This window comes from Chrysemys picta, unplaced genomic scaffold, assembly GCF_011386835.1.
Source record: "Chrysemys picta bellii isolate R12L10 unplaced genomic scaffold, ASM1138683v2 scaf523, whole genome shotgun sequence".
Classification (NCBI taxonomy): Eukaryota; Metazoa; Chordata; order Testudines; family Emydidae; genus Chrysemys; species Chrysemys picta.
In genome coordinates, this window is record NW_027053230.1 from 9158 (window position 1) to 29930 (window position 20773).

General features: G+C 43.9%; 1 long non-coding RNA gene across 1 annotated transcript; it reads left to right on the plus strand.

The window, feature by feature from the left end:
• Positions 1-1546: 1546 nt before the first annotated feature.
• On the plus strand, positions 1547-9507 carry LOC135978913 (uncharacterized). The gene is made up of 2 exons (XR_010596262.1): positions 1547-1977; positions 4261-9507. It is a non-coding gene; the product is annotated as an uncharacterized LOC135978913 (long non-coding RNA).
• The last annotated feature ends 11266 nt before the right edge of the window (positions 9508-20773 follow it).

Below are 20773 nucleotides of genomic sequence, written 5' to 3' on the forward strand. Positions count from 1 at the left end.
TTGTCATTTAGTGGCTAGTAGTTAGTTAGATATAATGTACAGTTAGTGATAGGCTTCAGTTTTTAGGTCCTTTTTGGACCAAATTTGATTCATGGTACCTGGACTTGTGCTGGAGACATACCTCACTCTCTGGGGTTCAAGTCCTGCTGGTCATGTGCCAGGCCATTGTCAGCAGTGACCCACATCCCAACTGCCTAAAGTGTTTGGAGGCGCTCCATATTAGTGACAAGTGTTACACTTTTGTAGAGGGTTTAAGCTTTGCTTTAAAAGAGAGAGCAGTGAAACTTAAGTGTCTCCTTATCGGGGTGGCCCTTTGCCCTCCAGTGGAGCCATCAGGTTCAGAGAGTACTCTGAGTGTGACACCATCAGTACAGAGCACACCTCCCGAGAAAGGCAGACTCGAGACGCGAGTTCACTCTGATGGCAGAGGAGGGCAAGCTCGTGGCAAGGACAGCTCTCCAGGACAGCTTGGATGTGGCAGACTCATTAGCATGATACATGGCATCTGCCATATCTATGAGGAGAGATCTGTGGCTGCAGTCGTCTTGTCCTTTGAGGGGGGGTCTCCTTTTTGGAAAACATGGACGATAGGCTGCATAGTCTAAAACATTCCAGGGCAACACTGAAGTTGCTTGGAATCTACATATCGGTGACAACTAGGAAGCAGTTCTGGCCCCAGCAGGCTCCCAGCTATCAGAACTTCATATCTCTGTCCCCCAAGAAAAAGAGGCAGGAATTACAGGAGGCAACCGCTGCACCATGCCTCTCCCCCACCCCCCATCATCTGCAACAGCAGGTTCTTCTGAACCAACAGCCCAGTCTAACCATGCATTTTGTTGGGTTTGTCAAGGACGGCATACCAATATTACAGACCAATTTGTTCCTACCCCTATCTTTGCCAAACATCTCTCCCACTTTTTTCATGCGTGGACTCAGGCTGTTGGCTTTTCTTCCACCCCATTGCTCTCCCCCGGGAGCTCCAAAGTCAGCGCCCACCAGTTTGGGATTTATCTTTCCTGCATGGACCTTTTCTCTTAACCCTCTTTTCCCCCCTTCATCCCTGCAGCATCTGCCTCAGCCTAGTTCTTGCGCTGCCGAGCGAAGGGGCCGGGAAGAAATGCTGAGCAGCTCACCGAGATGAGGGTGCAGCTGCCCCTGGTGCTGGAGCAGGCTGGGTAGAGGGAGGGAGGGTGGGGGAGATGCACCCAGCAGTTGGGATACACTGGGGGAAAGAGAATGAGGAGGGGAGCGGGCGCCAACACACACACACACACACACACACACACACAAGCGGAGAGCAAGGACACACACCCACACACACACAGAGTTCTCGAAGCACACAACTGCACCCAGAGTCAGGCACCCCATGCCTGGTGCCTGAGACAAAGTGACAGAGCGGGGGCACAGACACTGCATGAGAACCAGGCACCGGGGCTGAGAGTAGACAGGCCCCCGCCCACACTGACAGAGGGAGGGATGTGGATATATATACACACACACACCCCACCGAAAGACACAGACACACTGAGATTGTGACAGACTCACCTCAGGGACTGGCAGCCACACACAGAAAGAGGCTGATACACGCACCTGGCACCTGAGTGAGTCTCACACACACAGACGGTGATCACACCCACAGATAGGGTGATCTTTCTGTAAGATTCTTACACACACAGCCAGGGCCATCACACAAAGAGACAGGGTGATCTCACACGCACACCCTCTCCCTCTCTCTCACAGGGTGATCTCTCTCACTCTCACACACACTGTGATCGTTCACATCCCTCCAGTGACAGGGAGAATGCCAGGCTCTGCTCCGCGTGGAATCTGAGCTCAGCAGCAGCAAATCCGCCCTGGGTCTGGTCCTTTTCTCTCTCTCTCTTTCTTTTTCCATTTGGTCAAACGGCACCTACACAAGCCGTGAAAAAAATGCCTGCCCGTGAAGCGAGGAGAGGGCGCCGGGTCTGTAAATAAGAAGTGAGTACTGGCACAATAGCGTGCGTTTCTAGATCAAAGTCTGTCTGAATGCTGCATGCTCCCTTGCTTTCCCAATGCCTCCTCGCAGGAGGGACTCAGGGCTGCTCAGTCCCTCTTCACCCCTTTCCTTCCTGTGCCTCCCTCCCAGATTTTGCACGCTCGGTTAAACACCCGCCTGGCTTTTGTTTCTAACACTTCTCCTTTGTCTAAGGTGGGTGTAGCTCCCCCTGACCGGGAGGGTCAGGCTGGGCTCTGGGCTCCCACCCGGACCATTTCGCCGGCCAAACCCCGCTCTGCAACGATGTCTTTTGCAAGCGCTTTAAATCCAGCACATCTTTGCGAGCTGGCTGCTGGGGAGAGGGGGAGAGGAAAGGGGCCAGGGCCCGTTCTGGCTGGAGCGTCCATGCTTTGCTCCTCTCGGGGGTGTGAAAACGTCCTTGTCAACTGCATTATAGATGGGTGTCAGCAGGAGCCTGGAGAAGTTGATGGGAGGGATGCAGAGCATCACTGGGTGGATCAGTTTAGGGCGCCTCACAGCCGTCCTGTTTGCCTTTGTTAGCTGCATTCAGCGGGCTGCAGGGGGAGTGTAGCAGGAGAACTGGGGGGGCAGGTCTGCCCTTCTTCATGGTGCTAGGATGTGTGTGTGTCTGTCTGCAATTGTCGAAGCCAGGCAGAAAGAGGAGCAGTTTCCTAGTCTACAGCATGAGGCTTGGCGTAGCCTGAGGTGCCCCCAGTTTTGGGTTTGGACAGAGGGTCGTGATAATATAATAGGAAAAATTCCCATTGGCAAGCAGAGCTCTGACTGAAAGAAAACGTGATGGCTCTCCCCTCCCCCCCCATCACAAATCGTGTCAATCCGAGGAGAGAGCACAGCTTGAAGGAGCAGTTATTAAATCAGGCGTCCTTCCCAAACTTAGCCTCACTCATCGATTTTTGTCCAGGGGCATATCAATAGCTTCATACAGTGTTCCATGCCCACTACACTTGAAGGGTATTTGCATGCTGATCTGGTGCTCCCAGTTAGTTAGAACCAGATTCTAGTTTTCTAGTAGCTGAACAGTAACTATTTCATAGCCGTGCACCGAGGCACGAGTGGAGCTTTTTCATTTGGGGCTGCCTTTTCATCCTCTAACCCTCCTCTCCCTCCTCCCCCCCCCCCCGGGTTCAGGTCCAGTGTATTAATTTCCTAGGTCTGCCTTTCTTCTGACCTGTATTGCATGATTCTTTTTGAATGAGAGTTCCTGTAACCCTGTAGGTTAACCTCCAGCGGGTGTTCAAGAGAAGATCCTATCCCTGTGGAAAATGACACTCCCTTCCTCCTCTGGGGGCATTCCCAGCTTCCAGAGACCTGGGAGAGAGACTTTTGAATCTACATTTAGAAGTAGGCTTTCCTCACAACAGCTGAAAGTGGTGTTGCAGCCATTCAAAATATATTAATAATTTTAAATATTGTATTGTTGTTGAAATCTTCCCTCAGGGGACCTTTAAGTGTACGTGATGTGGATTATTCTTATATAATTACTAGTGTATTTACTTGTAATCACATGCGTTATGGGGCCACTCGACAACACACGCAGGTGATCATTACTGCGCCAGTGGGTTTCTTGTAGCAGTAAACAATCAAATATCCTATAATAAGATGATTGACTTTTCCAACAGGCATGCGCATGTGTTCCTGGTATTTCCTAAAAGGGTTTAGCCAACACTTTCAAAGTGTTAGAATTAATAATGAATCATTTTTATAGTTACCTGTGTGGGAATTTGAAAGTGAACTGCAAATATTCTAATGAGTGTCTGAATGCAGAGTTGAGGGTATGTAAGACTTAAGGAAAGAGTCCTGTTTTCCTGATAGTTTTTTAACGCTGACTAAAATGTAGTCTGAGAAGCATATTAGCAATGCCTAAGATTGTTCAAGATGTGAGGACGCTCTACAGAAAAATATCTTTTTATACTGATTCAAAGGAACAGAAGAAAATAGGGAAAATACTGCATGTTAGAACTACACTTGCAGAGTATTTATAGAGGACATATATATAGTAAACAATGCAAGTGTGTGTATGCATGCATGTGTGTTCATATAAATAGCATATTATTAGTCCTAGCAGTAGCTGAAACCAGTCATTCTGTAGTAATAGAACATGGTGTACAAGTGAAATGCATTTATAACACAGCTATCTATGAACTCTATTTTGAATTAATAGGATCTCTGTAACCTCCTGGCAAGAAGGGTGTACACCTCTGTCCAATGCTGTGGGCGTTAACATTCTTTTTCTGTTTTATTAGTGGCGGCACCTGACTTGCTGGATCCCAAATCTGCCACTCAGAACTCCAAACCACGGCTATTGTTTTCTACAAAACCCACAGTGCTCTCGTCACGAGAGGAATGTGATTCGGCTATTAATGTTATGAAATGGAAGACTGTCTCAATGATTTTTCTGCTGGTTGTTGTATATTTAATAATTGGAGCTACTGTCTTCAAAGCCCTGGAGCAGCCACGTGAAACTTCCCAAAGAGCCACCATTGTGATTCAGAAGCAGACGTTTGTATCTGAGCGTTCCTGTGTGAATGCATCGGAGCTCGATGAACTAATTCAGGTCATTCATGCAAAAAAGTAACTTGTTCCTATGTTTTAGAAGAATGAATTCTTCTATAGCAATGGTTCTGTAATAAATGGGACACCGCTGTATCAGCATTTGAGCTGCAAATGTAGCAAGAAGGCTAACTTAAGACAGAAAAGTTGGCAATAGCATTTTTAAATGAGGCTTCAGCTGAAAAGTCATTGCTAATTTTTGTTTATATTCAGTGTGCATTATAGACAACTTTTAAATTGAAGGCTCCTGTGCTAATTAAATGACTATTCATTAGCACTATGTACAATTTAATAGTTCACAAAGGAATGGGTGTATTGATTGAGCCTTACTTGCTTTGTCTATATTGGGAAAGCAGAGCATTGCCAACCATTACCTTAAGAAAGTTCAGATTTATCATTACTTTAGCAAACAATTCTCTCTTCTAGCTGGACGTTTATTTCCACAGTTTTTTGTTTTAAATACAGCAAAATAATATTAGCTAGCTATTGCCATTACAAATCTTGTTTTTTTTTTTAATTTCAACATCGAAAGGCTAAATCCTCAGCTAATAGAAATCAGCATCACTCCATTGAAGTCAGCTTATACCACCTCATGATCTGGCTCATCATATTCTCAGGTGTTTCAAATGGCACCGTGAACTCAGGGGTTGTACCTTATGACTGGAGAATTGCAAATGTAATACTTCTATTTTAGAAAGGGGAAAAAATGTGATTTGGGAAAGTACAGGCCTTTTAGTTTGGCCTCAATTGTATGCAATTTTGAAAGTAGTTAAAGACATAGAGGTAAAAAAGGCAATTGGGATAAAATACATGTTTTTACAAAAAGGAGATCGCTGAGAAGATAACTGATTTTCTAGACAAAGGAAATGCATTAGATGTAATCTACCTGGATTTCAGTAAGGCATTTGATTCAATTCCACAGGAGAAATGATTAGTTAAATTGGAGAAGATGGGGATTAATACAAGAACGAAAGGTGGGTAAGGAGTCGGGTAAAAGGAGACTACAACTGGTCATACTGAAAAGTGAACTGTCAGGCTGGAGGAGTTGTTGAGTTCCTCAGGAATCATTCTTGGAACCAATCTTATTTAACATTTTCATTAATGACCTTTGCACAAAAAGTGGGAATGAGCTAGTAAAATTTGTGGAGGACACAAAATTGGGATGTATTGCCAATACAGAGAGGACTGGAATGTCATACAAGAAAATTTGGATGACTTTGAAAATTGGAGTAATAGGAATGAGATGAAATGTAGTGGTATAAAGTGCAAGGTCATGCACTTAGGGACTAACAGTTAGAATTTTTGTTATAAACTGGGGACGTATCAGTTGGAAGCAACAGAAGAGGAGAAAGACAGGGATGACTATGTGCTGTCAATATGATGCATCTGTAAAAAAGGCTAATGCAATTCTAGGCTGCATCAGGCGAGGTATTTCCAGTAGAGTTAGGGAAGTGTTAGTACTGTTATACAAGGCACTGGTGAGACCATATCTGGAATACTGTGTGCAGTTTTGGTCTCCCATGTTTAAGAAAGATGAAATCAAACTGGAACAGGTGCAGAGAAGAGTTACTAGGATGACCAGAGGCCTAGTCTGAGAAGCATATTAGCATTTATATATATAACTAACATATTAACCAATCGTGGTGGGTTGGTTTTTTTGGTAGCACGGGAGAATCTGTCTCTCTTGTGGGATTTGCAGAATCTAAGTTTTTTGCAGCTGGGAGTGGGATAAATATAAAAGAAACAATGCAGGAGCAGGTGGGAGTAGATATTGGAGGCAGGATGGGAGTGGGATTAAAAAAATAGTCCCATGTAGGGCTTTACATCAGATGAGTGAAGTTTTGGAACATCTTTCCAAGGGGAGTAGTGGGGGACAAAAATCCTAACTTGTTTTAAGACTGAGCTTGCTAAATGCACGGAGGAGATGGTATGATGCAATTGCCTACAATGGCATATGGCCCATCCGCAATGGCTATTAGCAAATATCTCCAATAGCACTAGACGGGGAGGGCTATGAGTTACTAGAGAGAATTCTTTCCCAGGTGTCTAGCTCAGGGGGGGCAAACTTTTTTTTGGCCTGAGGGCCACATCAGGGTTCAAAATTGTATGGAGGGCTGGGTAGGGGAGGCGGTGCCTCCCCAAATAGCCTGGCCCCTGCCCCTATCCACCCCCTCTGACTTCCCGCCCCCTGACTGGCCCCCTCAGAATAGCCGACCATCCACCCCCCCTGCTCCTTGTCCCCTGACTGCCCCCTCTAGTGACCCCCGCACCTTAACTGCCCCCCCCCAGGACTCCGTCCCCTGACAGGTCCCCCAGGACTCCCACGCCCTATCCAACTGCTCCCTGTCCCCTGACTGCCCCGACCCATATGCATACCCCTACGGTGTGACTGCCTACGGCAAATGGCAGGGTGGGGGGCAGTCAGAGAACAGGGGGCATTGGATGGGGTGGAGACTCAAGGGGAGGGCGGTCAGGGGAGGGGGAGCGGGGGAAGTGCCGGGGCTCGCCTACCTGGCCGGGAGCTCGGGTGCACCGGACAGGACGGTCTTGTGGGCTGGATGTGGCCCGCAGGCTGTAGTTTGCCCACCCCTGGTAGAGATCAACCTCCCTGAGCCACCCGCTGCAGCCCTGGCTTCAGCTGCATGTGTAAGCGGGGCCCATAGCAGGCCGCCTGTGCTCACAGGGAGTGTGCTGTGCTGGCCCCAGCCTGCACAGGTCACTGGCCAGTAGGAATAGATTTGCGGCAGACACTCCATAGCAAGTGCCAGCAGGTCACTGTTTCTCAAGCCCTCTTGTGCACACTCCTCTTTGGAAAACTGTCTGTTTGTGTGCAGGTCTTTGTTTAGCATCTTCTGACTCCTGTTGCACTGTTTTTTCTTGTGACTGCTGTCAACTGTTGTAAGAAAACTTCTTTCTTTGTAGCAAATGGCAAGCAATTTGGTCTGCTGGTAGGATGTTATCTCTTTTTCTGGTGCCACCTTGGATGACTTGGCTCCATGTCTAATTGGCAGCCGGTATCAAGTGGAGTGCCCCAAGTGTCGGTCCTGGGGCCGGTTTTGTTCGATATCTTCATTAATGATCTGGAGGATGGCGTGGACTGCACTCTCAGCAAGTTTGCAGATGACACTAAACTGGGAGGAGTGGTAGATACGGTGGAGGGTAGGGATAGGATACAGAGGGACCTAGACCAATTAGAGGATTGGGCCAAAAGAAACCTGATGAGGTTCAACACGGACAAGTGCAGAGTTCTGCACGAGGATGGAAGAATCCCATGCGCTGCTACAGACTAGGGACCGAATGGCTAGGCAGCAGTTCTGCAGAAAAGGACCTAGGGGTTACAGTGGATGAGAAGCTGGATATGAGTCAACAGTGTGCCCTTGTTGCCAAGAAGGCTAACGGCATTTTGGGCTGTGTAAGTAGGGGCATTGCCAGCAGATCGAGGGACGTGATCATTCCCCTCTATTGGACAATGGTGAGGCTTCAACTGGAGTACTGTGTCCAGTTTTGGGCCCCACACTACAAGGAGGATTTGGAAAAATTGGAAAGAGTCCAGCGGAGGGCAACAAAAATGATTAGGGGGCTGGAGCACATGACTTATGAGGAGAGGCTGAGGGAACTGGGATTGTTTAGTCTCCAGAAGAGAGGAATGAGGGGGGATTTGATAGCTGCTTTCAACTACCTGAAAGGGGGTTCCAAAGAGGATGGATCTAGACTGTTCTCTGTGGTAACAGATGACAGAACAAGGAGTAATGGTCTCAAGTTGCAGTGGGGGAGGTTTAGGTTGGATAGTAGGAAAAACTTTTTCACTAGGAGGTGGTGAAGCACTGGAATGGGTTACTTAGGGAGGTGGTGGAATCCCCTTCCTTAGAGGTTTTTAAGATCAGGCTTGACAAAGCCCTGGCTGGGATGATTTAGTTGGGAATTGGTCCTGCTTTGAGTTGGACTAAATGACCTCCTGAGGTCCCTTCCAACCCTGATATTCTATGATTCTATGACTTGTCCAAAGTCTTTACAAGTTTGTATGATTCAGGTTCAGTGATGTACACTTTGTATGAAGGAAAAAAGCTGATCTAAAATGAGCTGGGTTGCGGAAGAGTGGTAAAAGGCCTTTCCACGAGGGCCCTTCAGAAGATTCAAGAGCTTGAAAGTCAACTAGACAAGCTTAAAAAAGAACGACAGAAAAGACAGTTTCAGCTTGAATCGCTGGCGGCAGCTTTACAAAAGCAGAAGCAGAAGGTCATAGTCTTAATGCACCATGTAACTTTTAATACAATTTTGTTCTGCTCATATCCATTCAGAGTGCTGCTGCAAAGATTCCCCTGCCTGTCACTTTGACCATGTCACCTCTCTCGGCACCCCTCCATTCTCTGTTGCAACAAACAAGCTGCTTGTCTTCACTTCCTAGCTCCTTCATGGCCTACCCCAACCTAGGCATCCTTTTTTTCATTCACTATTGAAATGTCAACTCCCGCCTCTGACTGGCCCATAACACATAAATTTTGTTAAATTTTTAAACACTCACCTTTGTGTTTTCTCCCATGCTGTCAACTTGTGCTTGGGAGAGCCCCCCATAACCATCTGCAAAGTCACCTCATCTTCTTTCAAAGTCCTCCTTACAACTCTCCTTTGCTGTGATGCCTACAAAAAACTTGACAACAGTTAAGCTGTGGTCTCAGTACGCAAGCTGCCTATCCTAGTGACCAATGGTGTCTCACTGTTTCCTTGTACTCTCCCCTTTTTCTTTGTCTTGTACTTAAATTGTAAGCTCTTTGGAGTAGGGACCGTCTTTTTGTTCTATTTGTACAGCGCCTAACAGAGTGGGGTACTGGTCCATGACGAGGGCTCCTAGGTGTTAGGGTAATAGCAAACAGTCACTTATACAATGCGTCTAGAATGCTGTGCAAACGTTAATCTTATGAGGCACAGTGGAAAAAGTATTTTTTTTTAAATACCTTTATGTAAATTGTTTTGATAAATTGATTGTACAGGGTGCTTTGTAAAACAAATTATTTCTACAAATGGACATCTGTGAACACTATATAAAAATATAATGTTTGTAAACATACCGAAATTGTCATGTTGATAATTTGCACCCAGTTTCTCATATCAGATACTCACTGGTATTTTGTGAACGATTAGCTCCACTTTTTTTGTACCCAACAACAGGCTCATTCAGAATTTACACCAACTTCTCTATCTGAGCGTGGTGGTTTTAAAATATTGGAGTACCTTCTGTTGTAATGGCTTATTAAAAATTGCTGCTTTTATTTTCATGGATTCTTAGGCCAGAAGGGACCACTGTGATCATCCGTTCTGATCTTTTATATAACACAAGTCACAGAACCTCTCAGAAATCATTCCTAGAGCAGATCTTTTAGAGAAATCTTGACTTAAACATTTAAAAATATTATGGACAACAGTAAGAATCCCCCACTTATGCATCATCAGCATAGTTTGAACCCCAAACCTTCATCATTGTAGCACAGCCTGCTATCGCTTGAGCTAAAAGGACATAACTCTTAGGTACAGAGCTTCCAATTTAATCAGGGCTTTAGTCACAAAAAAGCCATAACACCTAGGTTGATAGCTGATAAGATTAATATCTGCATAACATCATTGCTGCCATCAAAAAATTGACATACCGGTAAAATGTAGACTACTCACTAACAGCTTTTGTGCTAATACTCACCCTGTGAGCGGTGATTGACACCTGTGTAAAGTAGTGAAGGGAAATGACACTAGCCCACTATCCAGGCCTTGCTGTGTATTCAGTCTTAAACTGTCACTAGCCTCTTGCTCTGGTAGTACTTTTTTGGGACCATTCTAAGTCCAATATCTCATAAACTGTCAGGGATAGGAATGTATGCCGTATGCTTTGCAAAGGCTGGGGATATCAAATCTGTTTTCCAATGCTACATAACGCAACACAGATCATGAGAGAGAGGATCTTGAAATTGCATTATTCTGATTACTATCTTGCATCCCTCCTTCAAATCAGACATGGCTGTTCCAGCTGCTATCTTAAGGAAACGCAACTTGAGCATTGATCTCTTATTCTAGTCATTCTGGAAATACTGGTTGCTAACATGGACAGATTTGAAGGGAGAGGAGCAAAATGATGATCAGAGTCATATGGCTTTTAAGTTTAGCTCTTCTGATGATGTGCAAGGGCTGTAAGCGCTTTACTGGTCAGGATAGGTGCTTTTTATAGCCAATAAACTCTTCCAAGAACAGGTGTGGGGCCACTGATTAGAGAAATCATTTTAATATTAATACCTAGGTGGAAATTAAATGACTTGTGGTGATTATGTATTTTGATTTTAAATGTTACACAGGGAAGCCTTGCGATACGGATATTGGTAGAATAGCAATATAGCTTTGCGTGTAACTAAAATTTTCAGTGCTGTCAGGGCTTTGAAAAGTAGTGAATAAAAATATTCAAATACCGCTTTTTTATAAAGCAGAAATTGTTTATTTTGGTAAGTGCTCTCCACGCTTCACTCTGAATAAAGATGTGTATTCCCAGGCTTGATCAAAATCTTTATATATATATATATATATATATATATATATTATAATTGACTAATTAAATTAGGTTGAAAATGGAAAAAATGAAGGAGCAACACTAAAAAGAGAAAAGCAGAGCTTGATGGAATTGTGTGATAATCTTGAGAAAACAAAGCATAAAATTTCATGTGACCTTCAAGTAAAAGAATCACAAGTTAATTATCAAGCGGGACAACTAACTTCAAGCAAGAAACAAATTGAAAGACTAGAACAAGAACTTAAAAGGTGAGACCAAACTGTTCTGCTTTAACTGAAGTGTGGCTGTTATCCCATTTAAGTATTATTTTGCTTAGACATGTAAATGACTGTCAAATTACTGTCTTTGTCCACTTTATCTTACTTTAAATGTACTCCATATTTAAATAGACGTTTGAGTTTGTGGCCAAAATTTTCAAACCTGGGTGCCTAAAACAAGGTTCCTGAGTCCCACATTGTTATACTTATAAGAAGCACAAGGGATCGTTATAGGGAAGAAGGCAGCACGCCGCATTTATTGAGACTACAACAGTTAGCATATGCTTTTCAATCTCTCTCACCGGGGCCGGCTCTGGCTTTCTGGCTGCCCCAAGCAAAAAAAAAAAAAAAAAAACCTGCGGCGCGGCCAGAGCCAGGGTACAGGGGGACTCCTGCCCTTGCTAGCAGGGGCAGGGGGAGGGGGCAGGGGGGGGAGAAAGAGAAGGGGGGTGGCCAGGGCTTCAGTGGGGCGCTGCCACACGGCCCCTCCCGACATGCCCCCTGCTGGGAGGCTCCGCACCGCTCCGGTCGGCTGGGAGGGAAGGACGCGGACTGCCCTGCTGGGCTTGCTGCAGGGTGCTCCCGTCCTCTGCGCCGCCGCCCCCTACACAGCGGCCGGAACGGAACAAACAAACAAACAAAAAAAAGCAGCCGTGCCGCCCTATGATTGGGCCGAATGCTGCCTCCTATTAGCTGCCGCCCCAAGCACCAGCTTGCTCGACTAGTGCCTGGAGCCGGCCCTGTCTCTCACACACACACATACTGTGCACACAGTCCTGCCAGTTGATGTTTATAGTTATCAGTCCAGAGTCTGGATCAATCTAGTGGCCAGCCAGATTGGTCGCAGAGGGGAGCAGGGCTCTGTCGGTCGCGATCCAATGCTCCGGGAGTGTGGCAAGACGAACCCCCAAAGTCTTATGGCCAAGCACCCTGTTCTTATAGTCCTTTTTCTTTGTTGAAGTCTATGGATTTTGCTGTGTCACTTTGTGACCGGGTTACTTCTTAATTGGTGTATCTTTGGATGTAAACATTCCAATACACCTCCAAGAGAGTCATCCTGTCCTGGTTCCGATTTAATCAGTTGTCCTTAGGGGTGCCAGCCTTCACCTCAGGGTTGTCAATTTGCCCTTCCTCAATCATGGATACGTGTTGATGGTTCTTTGGCATCAACAAATCTTGATAAGTGTCTTCGTTCCTCCCTTCTTGACCATCTGCTTAACAATGGCCTTCCCACCAGGGCCGGCTCTAGGCACCAGCAAAACAAGCTGGTGCTTGGGGCGGCACATTTTTAGGGGCAGCATGGCCGGCGCCAGAATGCCGCCCCTAAAAAGGTGCCCCGGTTGCCCTAGCTCACCTCCGCTCCCGTTGCCATGGCGCACGAAACAGCTGATTCGCGCGCCGCTACTTGCCCTTCCTCCCAGGCTCTCAAACCTGGGAGGGAGGGGAAGCAGCGGCGCGCGAATCAGCTGTTTTGCACGCCGCCGCGGCTCGGGATCTCCCCCTCCCTCCCAGGCTCTCAAACCTGGGAGGAAGGGGGAGATCCCAAGCGGCCATTTCGCACGCCGCTCCTCCCCCTCCCTCCCAGGCTTGGGCGCCTGGGAGGGAGGGGGAGAAGCGGCGCCCGCGCTTCTGCAGCGACCTGGAAGTTGTCCTTACCTCACTTTTATATGCCAGCGTGTTTCTTCACAGCGACACCTGTTCCTGTTCCCTGCTACATATTACATGACCTCTCTCATAGTGAGCTGGGTGCTATATTCTGGAAGGACCTTACCTCCTCCTTTTAACTCTGTAGATACTCTGTGTGTTCTGGTGAGGAGAAAGAAATCCCTCCCTGGAGCAATGGATGAACAAGAGGTATCTGGCCCTGACCAGGAGGGGGACAACAAGGAGGGATACAGCAAGGCGGGTGACAGCCAGGGGCTATTTCATACCTAACCAGGACACGCACCAATATGTTTCCTCCTTGGGTGAAGGGAGATTATGGTAGGTGAAAGTGATTATCGCCTTAAATAAACGACTGAAAACGATTTTTACTGGGAAGGTTCTAACTGCATCAATAGCAGAGGCCGAGAACGGAAGCAAGTAAACACACATGAGTTGGCACTCCATCAGTTGGTGTCTTGCGGTACTTTGAGGTACAGACAGAGCAGCCTGTTAATTTTTACACACAAAGCTTTCTGGTTTGTGGGCACAATTTCACAGAACTTTTTTTCAGTGAGTAGTATGTAAGACTTTCCCAAACATTATGTTGAAGATACGCTATGGCCAGCCCACCGTGATATGGCACATCCCCGTGCCACTTTTCCAGGACCTCTGAGGGGGATCATTGCAGAAAACAGCATGACTGCATACTTCCATGGGCAGACTAAGACCTCTTAAACAGCTCTTTCTTTGTCACTTTGGGCTCATCAAGGAGCATGACTTCCTGAAATAAGTGCAGTTGTCTTGATGAAATACTATCCTTTTTCTATATCAGAATGAACCCCATCCCCTCCCCAAGGCATTGGGTTAAGAAATCCTGATCTACTCTTCATGTAAGGTCTAGCACTCATTATGCCTTAGTAATTTGGAGGCAATCCACATAGTTATGCTGTACAGGGTGGGAAAATCTGAGTAGCTGCGACAGTTATGTCAGGGAAGGCTGCCTCCCTTCCTTTCCACCTAACAGTTCTGTGTTTATCGCTAACCTTGATAGTGGGGCTCTCCTCAAGATTCTCCCTAACACCTCCACAGCTGTCTGGTCACTGTCAGAGCCAAGAGGAAGCGCACAGAGAAGGACATGCTCTGTGAGGTTATGCAGGTCTAAAAGTGAAATGCAAGGGCAATGAGGCAGGGGTGTGAACAGCTGCTGAAGGGGTAGAGGGAGGACAAAAATCAAAAATAAATGCTGCTGCTGCTGACCCAGCTGCTCAAATGAATTGTTGATCAATTATTGATTAAGAATCTCACTGCATTAGTTCACCCACTCCAAAGCATGGATAAATATGGGGTGTTGGCAGGGATATAGACACCTCATCCCCTTGTGTCAGTTCCTGGTGTTTTCTACTCCCATGGACAACTTGTCAGGGAACAAAGAACTTTGATTACACGTACAGTCATCTGTGATGCACTGACATCCAGGCTGCGTGTTGTACTTGTACCTAGTCAAATTATATAGCTAGTAAAGTCAATTAAAAGTTATCTTCTTTTTTTTTTTTGTATGTCTAGCATACCGTGGTGGTAATAACGTACATACTTGAAAGTTGGTGCAACTTTATTGTGACTTTTTGGTATTGCGGTGCTAGAAAGTAATATAACCAGAAAGGCTTCCATACCTCTTAAAAAAAAAAAAAAGGAAAAAAAAAAGTCAATGCATGTATATTACAGAAGTGCTAGCCTCTATTGAGTCTAGAAATACACCACCTGTACTATGCTGATTGAAATAACTGTCAATTAGTCCAGTCATTTTCCATACTTCAATAACAAATTCCTTAAAAGTAATGTATATCACAGAAAACACATCTGTTCTATTAATAGTTTCATAGAAACAGGATTAGGCCATTACCTACTATCGAAGTAAGCTTTTAAGGCTTCCTTTAAATGAACTGTATTAGCAATGCAACTGTTAGCTAGTCTATTTTAGATCCAGCCCGTCCACCTCACTCATCCACCCTGGCAATAGGGTCTCTCAGATAGTGCTGCATGCGGTGCATTGCATAAGAACTGAGAATGTTTTACTTGTTGATATGGAGCTTTGGCATGAGACCCCTCCACCTATCCTGTTGTCTTCCAACTCTGCCCACTTCACATTCCTTCTTCAGCTGCACAGGTGAGAGTCAAATCTTTCCTTGCTTCTGTCTAGCTTGCTAGTATATGATTTCTTAAGCCAGAGAATTAAAGGTAGGCAGTTTCCATAAACTATGATTGGCACAGAAATGTCATTAATTCCAGTTGGATGGAGTGGGGAGTCTGCTTTCAATATGTCAAAAAGCACAGTGTTTCTAAAGCCATGGTTGTCCTGAATTTCTCTGAACCAGCCAGTGTTTGTCAGTAACGTGTCCCTTCTGACCTACCAAAGCCTGCATAAATTTTGAAGGTACCTTTTTTTTAATATGCTCAGAAGCTGGGAAGGGGGAGCACAGAATGGGGATGCTTTTTTGTCTTGCATACCTCAGTGATGAGTGTCCTTACCATTGATCTTTTTTTGTAACACCAAATTGATTACCCCACTAATTGATAGCAAACTGGTGGTGTAAGATTCCATAGGGCAATCACCACTTGTTTCCCCACTGTAAGGGCAGCTCTCGCCTTGCTGTTTCTGTGCTGGGGGAGTGGGGTGAGCTGAGCATGCAACTCTAGGAATGAACTTCTGCCTCTAAAAGTTCTAGAACCCTGATTGTCCCACCACTCATTAGACAGGCTCAAAACTCCCACTCCACCAAATGTGGTTGTTCCATGAATAGCCTCTGCATTTATTTTCCAGTTAGACTCAGTTGAGTCTTTGAATGCTGAGTCTTTGGGAATGTAACACTAGAATGCCTATCCAGAGTGCAGCATGTTTTTGCCAATACAATTCAATGCTATGCTCCAAGAGTGGTGAGGAAATTGAGGCAGGGAATTGCGTATAGGGTTTTATTATTTTTTTGTCCAGATCTGTATACTTATTGTGCTTGCCAACAGAGAGTGGTTTTTGGGAACCCTTGTAAAGTCTGCGTGTCTGTGTTCAACTACTACATATCATTGAAGAGGTGAACTGTGTACCCAGAGTGCCCACAATGTTGAAGCTTTGGGAAAAGGGTGTGTTTCAGTCTGCGGGGTCAGTGCTGGCCTGGGTGCTTAAGACAGCTAGGTCGTCTGGTCCTATTTCTGGGAAGTGGAATTAGGAGCCTGTGCCCTGGAAGTGTACCAGAGAAGCCAAGGGAAAAGGCAGTTGCTGCAGCCTATTCAGGCCAAGGGTAGCTTAAGAGCACAAATCAAGCATATTGGGACCCAAACACAGCAGTCTTGTGAATGTCCAGCAGAGGGAGCTTTATCAGAGCTGTGACTGGATAATCATTGTAATTGCTGTTCATCCATGTGTCCTTTTTGTGTATAATTCTTTTAGTTTTCAGTCTTCTGAAATATCAAACCTTGAGTGTATATATAAAATATAAACAAACTGTCTCTTTCATATAAGAACAAATTTAAACAACAACCCAATATCACTAGAAGTGAAAGTACAGATTCCAATATTTATTTGAAGGTGTCGTATTGTCATCTAGAATCATATTTTTAGTGATATATCTTTATTATGCCTAATTTTATATTTCTTGAGGAACCAAAATTGCCATTCAATGTGCATTTGGGGCTCTTAAAAATGTATGATTGGGCCCTATTTGTTTCTGTAACTAATTAATTGCACTTCCAATTCTCTTTTAAACAGGTACAAATCTGAACTTGAAAGAAGTTAGCAAACATTGATTACAGGAGACTTATCATTTAGGAGTACACCACAGAAGAATTTTGCTGCTCCTTTAACACCAAATCAAAATCACAATGGTAACCCCCCCACCCACCGTGTCTAGTATGCAATTGAATAAAATGTAAATTCCTTTGAAAGTACATGTCACTCCAGAAAGCATAAAAGAAAACAAAAGGTGAATTGTTTGGCTTATAATCTGCCAATGTCTGTAATTTTCCAATATTTGAAAATTAATTCCCATGAGTGAATATGTAGGAATTTAAGTGAGCATGCTTTATGAGTCCGAGAATATGCTTTGTCTTGATTCAGGGGAGGTACAAATGCAGATACTAATATGGACATAACATATGTACATCCTAACTAATTATGTTCTAGAACAAAATATTCAGGTGAAGTTTTCATTAAAAACAATTGAAATTCAGTTTCGCTGGCTGGCGAATCGGGGGCTTGAGGGATTTAGGAGTAAGTGCTCAGAGTTCAAAATGCTTACCAGTGACAATGTACCATCGCACAATTGGCTTGAGTTTAGGGTTGTGAAATTCAGAATCTACAATACAAAACAAAACACACAAATTTCATGGACACTAAAACAAGGTACTGCCATTTGACTTGCATTTGGCTACCTGACTAACTGGAGTTGGAGATCAGTCCTTGTTCTCATTTGAAAGCTGAGATTTCAGATGCTTTCAGAAGATGCAAAACATTCTGGCTATGGTGTTCCTTGAGAAAGTGGCTGCTACAGTTATGAAGGAAGTGGAGAGAAGCAAGATAGGAATCTGAGTGATGTGACTTTAGGCTGAGTTTTCAAATGTGTGGTGAGTCCCATTAGCAAGAAGTTAGGTATCCAACTCCCACTGACTTTTCTTTTTAAGCTCCTTTGAATCTCAATGCCTGATTTTTCAGTCATGTTACAAACAAATGTTAATGCCAGGGGGACGGTGGGAAAAAATTCTTCATTCAGGCCATATTACAATATACATTTGTACCCCTGGTATTGGTCCCTGAGTCTAGTGGTTGCATTTTCATTGTTGCACTGAGTTCCAGATCTCAGGTTTCAGTCCCTGAATTATTCAGTTTTATTGGTTTTAGAACTCCCTTTGAGTCGTTTTCTTAATATATCACTACAGATTAATGAGAGCTGTTGCTTTTATCACCCTTGTCTAATATTAGACATAAGAAATGGAATAGGAAAGATATTATGTATAAAATGAACCAGATTATTAGCAAATATTCATTGTCAATTTGTAGAGTCTAAGTTTGAAGAACTCCAAGAAAAATACAATAAAGAGTTGAAGAAAGAAAAAAACTGGAGGCAGATCTGAGAAATATCCAGATTAAAGTATGGGTATAGAGTATCTCAGCATTATAATCTCATTTAATGTGTGAAATGGAGAAAGGTGCAGTTCTTCAAAATTAGCCATATGATTTTTCAGGGAAACTGGTAAAATTAAATTTGCTCACTGGTCATGCCATTGAGATTAAAGTATAGATTTAAGAAGAGTAAGCAGTGGGTATGGTTAATTTCCTGGCAGCATTTTAGAAAAGTTAGTACTAATTAGAATACACAAAAAGGACTTTTTAAACATATTGTTTTCATGTAAATAATCACACAGTATTGGGGCCCTTAGTGCTTTAGGCAAAAACCCCATTCAAATGTTAGATGTATTGAAAAACCAAGTTCTGTAAGTATCAATAGCAGCTTTTTTGTATTTTTAGAACATAAGACTGGCCCTACTGGATCAGACCAATGATCCATATAGCCCATTATCCTGGCTTCCAGATGGTGCCAGATGCTTCAGAGGGAATGAACAGAACAGGGCAATTTATTGAGTGATCCATCCCCTGTCATCCAGTCCCGGCTTCTGGCAGTCAGAGATTTAGGGACAGAAAAATATCTGATATTAGAGCCAAAACATGTTTTTGGAGTCCAGGTATTTTATAAAAGGAAGTGCAAATAAATGAGTCTCTTTTTTGTGTGTGGAATGATTTACATGTAGAATTCTTGCTAATGGGATCACCACACATTTGGAGATGAATAGAGCCCATAGTCTAAAATGTAGCTATATTTGTCCACAGAACACAAAGGAGGATCAGAACTAATTTACAGTAAGTCTAGAATGAAGTACAAAAATGAATGTTATGCATGTCAACATCTAGCTTTACAAAACTGATCTGATGGTGAGGAATGTGCAGGGAAGGTACCTCAATATTAATTGATAGGATGCCCAACAAAAAACTTGATCTACTAAATATAAGGAACCACAAGTCAAACTTCTTATCCTTGAGATGCTGGCCAGCTTAGATATATTTGAATTGTAGATAGTATTCTCCCAACGCTCTTCAGCTGCCTGTGATGTTAATCGGTACAGTATTCCAGTCAGTTGACTGCTGGAGGTATAAAAGCAGACTCATGTGAATCATATAGTACTTTGTGTTGATGGATGATCTGTGTCGCTGACTCTGTTATCAAAAATTGTAACTGACAGCTTGACCAATTGCCCTATCTTATTTCCACCATACAGTAGTGAACTAATTCTCTTATGAATTGTCAGCTGTGTAAAGGTAGATATGCTTTCCCCCCCCCCCTCTTTTTAAATAGAAAATAAATCATTCTCATCCTCAAAGTACTAAGAGTCACAGAGAGATTGCTCGGCATCAGGCTTCTTCATCGGTGTTCTCGTGGCAACAAGAAAAGACACCAAGCTGTCCTTCATCCAGCAGTCAAGAAACCCCTTTAAAGAGAAGTTTTACTTTTCCCATTCTCCATGGGAACAAGAGGCAACTCCTAGCCACCGTGGCTTAAGATCAAAGAAGACAGATTTCAACAACAGTTTCTTTGACAATTGCAATAATTCTTCTGTCATCGAGCAATTAAAAACACAGAACCAAGGTATCTTGCAAGTGTAGTTGACTTTAAATCTATTTTGTAAATAAGAACATCTTATTTTTTTAAAGATAATTAAAACCCTCTGTGTTTAAGGAAACAGAGGGTCCTGTGGCACCTTTAAGACTAACAGAAGTATAGGGAGCATAAGCTTTCGTGGGTAAGAACCTCACTTCTTCAGATGCAAGTGTTTAAGGACTTCACCGAAGACTGTTTTATATATAAAATAGGGGTAAAATACCTACTCAATTTGTAAGATGTTTTGAGATCTCTGGGTAAAAAACACTATGTACATGTTTATTAATTATTTTATTGATTTATAAAGTTTTTCCAGTATGAAAAAATTAACGGAGCTAAGAAACTGACTTGTTTTATTGTGTTTTTGAATTTAATTCTTTGGAAGATTCTGTAGAGTAATCTGTTCTATCAAGAACTCATTTTTCATGGGGATCCTTGCCTGGTTAAACTAAAACCATAGTAGAATGAGCATCTGGAGCTTCTTCAACTGAGAAGTCTTTCCCCCCACGATCCCCCCTGCGGCTACACTAGAGAGCTTAAGCTTAAGCTCTCTAGTGTAGCCACTCTAAGCCGATGGGATAGAGATCTCCCACTGGCTTAATTACTCCGGGCCCCGCAAGCGGTGGTAGCTATGTCTCCTGCCGACACAGTGCTGTCCACACTGACGCTTAACTCTGTGTAAGTTATGTTGCTCAGGTGGGTGACTAATTCACACGACTGAGCAACACAACTTATGTCGACTTAAGCTGTAGTGTAGCCATAGTGTCAGTGCAGCTGTGCAGAATATTCCCTTGGAAGTCTTTGTAAACATTTAATAAACACTATAGGATGAACCTTATCTTCAGCAGATAAGGTGACCGGTGACTTAAGGCCATTTCATGTCTTCTGCTCTGCCATCTGTCTTTGGTCTTCAGATTTTCTGTCAGTAAATTTTGTTACATTGTTGGGACAGTATCTGTATCCTACATTTTTTTTTTCAGTGACTGGATGGGTCTCCTTTCTTAGATTTCTACTTTAATCCAATTAAGCCAAAATCATTGGCAAATGGTCTTCGGAAAAGATA